Here is a 3,138-nt window from a genome sequence, read left to right on the forward strand (position 1 = left end):
GGGTGCGCCCACCCCCCAGCCCCCACCCGAGACCGGGGCGCCGCGCCCCTTCCCCCGCGGGGCATCGCCATGGAGACGGGGGAGGGGCCGCCCACTCCGCCCTCCCCGCGGGGCCCGGCCCTCGGGACGCCGGGTCCTCCCCCGACCCCGACTAATGACCGGGCGGGAGGCGGTAATGAGCGTCTGGGCTCCGGACGGGCGTGGCCGGGGATGAAAGGCGCGTGGGGGGGACCCCGCGGCCGCATAATTAACCTCCCCCTCCCGGCCAGGCGGGGGCCGGGACGGTGCACCTGGCGGCCGCCCGGCGGGGGCGCGGAAGTGGGACCGTCCTGGCAGAGGCTGCAGCCCGCCCAGCTGGCCCAAATCCGCGGGGCGCAGAGCCAGGGTGGGGGATGCGGAGACCGTGTGCAGTGTTGCCAGGTGTGGTGCACATGTGTGCCCGTGGGCAGGGAACTCGTGGGTACCGAGGCTGAGAAACGAGGATTACGAGAGACACATGCTTGTGTGGACACGAAAGTGGGGCTGTGCTGGTGTGCACGGGACAGTGGGGTGTGTGTGGGCGGGGGGCGAGAACACGTTTGCAGGGCGCCCCATGTACAGCACAAGGAGACTGTCGCTGGGACCCAAAGTGTGCGTCCAATCCGGATGTGGATGTGGGAGCAGCCGGGGACAGGGCTGGGTGTGCGTGACTCGGGTGGGCTGGGCCCACAAGAGCATATGTGCCCATGCCTGGTGGCGTGACTCATGTCCCTGGGGTGGGCACGCGTGTCGTGTCAGCAGCAACCATGGCCTCCTAGGGCGGATCAGAGTCACGCAGAGGAGGGTTAACCCCTCCGCCCAGTTCCCACCTGCATAGCGAGGTAGGTGGGATCACAGTTCCCCCGAGGCCCCAGGTGCCTGAGATTCTGCTTCCTGCAACACAGGAGAGCCAGATCGGGCCTGCACCTGGCTTCAATTTCCCTCCATTCCTAGGAGAGGGTCTCCAACCATGAGGGAGGGGGACAAGCAGGGCGGCTGGGCGGGGGGCACAGGGTTGGGTCTGGGCCGAAGCTGACTCACCCCCTCCCCACAGGCCTGAGTCACAGCCCAGGAATGTGGAGGCTGCGCAGTCCCCATCTGCTCCTGCCAGGCCATCCCAGCAACTCAAAGGCCAGGCCTGGGCCACCAAAGGACGCCCCAGCACACACATCCTGCGCCACACCACACTCATGTCCACACATTCACATCCGCCTACAGCATACCTGCCGGGCACACACACAAAGTCACAAAGAAACCCTGCACTCAGCGGGCATCCGGCAACCCCGACCAAGTCTTGCAGGGCAATTGTGGTTCCCTCCAATTGCATGCACCCACGACAGACAGGCTGTGAATGGGACCCAGACGACACATCGACACACACCAAGAGGTGGTGTCCTGGTCCTGTGCCTGGGCAGAAGGCCTATGGGAGCCCTGTGCCTTCCCCCTTGGGTCACACACCTGTTTGTGGTTATGGTATTCACAACACTGCAAAGAGACCCAAATGGTGAGCCCTGCTCCTGAGGCACGGACGGGCAAGCACACGCTGGGAACATGCAGCGACATGCATTCGCACATATGGCACTTATTAGCTGTCTGTGCAATGCCAGAGGCCCTGCAACACCCACGAAATCCGAGGCTAGCCTAAGTGGCTGGCTAGTGCGGGCACTGGCCCTGTACCCGACGGTTTCTGAAACTGGGGAAGGGGCGGGGGCCACAGAGCCCACAGCCAGGCATACTTAGGTGTTGCTTACCAACAGCCCACACCCCCAGAAGCAGGAAGGGCTGGCCCCCCACCTCAGCCCTGTCCACTCATTCGACCACCAGCCCAGTGTGTGACCACAGCCCCACACGCAGGGTGTCGCCCACACGAAGTTTCTCTGCAAACGCTAGGAGGCACAGACAGAGTGGCCTGGGGCTGGTGGTGTCTCTGTGACAACACTGGAGTGGGACAAATGGATAATGAGCTCTCCTCCTCCAGACAGCTGCAGGAGCTCAGGGACCCACCGAGTGCACACCAAGACACTGGCGCAATCGCAATCAGCAAGTCCACAGGCACCCGCATCTGCCCACCCCAGTGTGTCTGGAGGGACCCGCATCCAAGCAGACCCCGTGCGCACTGAACACGTGTCCAAGCACCCACAGCTGGCCAGCCACGGATCACAATCGCTTGAGGGTCAGCAAGGGCCTGGACCTCAGCAGCTGCCTGTGAGAAGTGGGCTTGGTCGCAACACTGCCCAGGAGAGTGGCGCACGCACAGGGAGCGCCTGGCAGGGAGTGGGCCAAGTGCGCCCGGGGACAAAAGACAGCAGCCTGAGAGCCTGGGTCTCTTGTTCTCTTTTCTGGATGTTGCAGCTGCACAGAATTGTCCCTTACGCTAAATCCCCCACTACGTTTGTACTTGCAACATTAAGGAGTCTTTTGGAGGAGGTAAATTAGGGCAGCCTGTGGACACACGTCCCCCTCACTGCTGTACCCCACCCAAACCAGCAGACTGGAGCTGTGCTCGGTGGACGTGCACCCATGGAGGGTGTGTGGGCAGGGTGTTTGTGGCTGGACGGCTTCAGGGTGTTTCGGCCCCCTGCCCGCCCCCAGGGCGTGTGATTGGGGGAGGACGCTGCCTTCCTTCCAGGGTGTCTGCTGGTTCCTGGGTGTGACTTTCGAGGTTGGGGTTCTAAGGGAGTTCTTGGCCCAGGGTGAGAGTGGGCTTGCCGTTTGTATTCAGGGATCGCTGGTGGTGGTGGACAGAGCGCGGGGGTGGGAAGGTGTCGTCGTGTGTTGGGATCCTGGCACACAAGCGGCGCTCAATAAATACTGTTGAGGGGGAGTGCTGGGCACGTAGGTCCCAGTGTCCGGTGGCTGTAGCACACGGGAGGAAGGGGCTGTGTGGACAGTTTGTGGGGTCTCGGTCATTCTCCTGGAGGACTGAGTGTGGGGAGCGTCCTGGGCGTGAGGTGCAGGCGGGGAAGCCAGCTGTCTCCGGCTGCCCGCCTCCCTGGTAGGGGCCGGCCCAGCCCACATTCCAGAGGGGTTAGGGGTGCCCTCCTGGCCCGCGCCTGCTGCCCGACCTCTGACCCCGGCCCGAGCCCACTCCCTGGGTCCCGGGCACCCGCGGCAGCTGCT

Source organism: Galeopterus variegatus, unplaced genomic scaffold, assembly GCF_000696425.1.
Source record: "Galeopterus variegatus unplaced genomic scaffold, G_variegatus-3.0.2 Scaffold367, whole genome shotgun sequence".
In the NCBI taxonomy this organism is placed as follows: domain Eukaryota; kingdom Metazoa; phylum Chordata; class Mammalia; order Dermoptera; family Cynocephalidae; genus Galeopterus; species Galeopterus variegatus.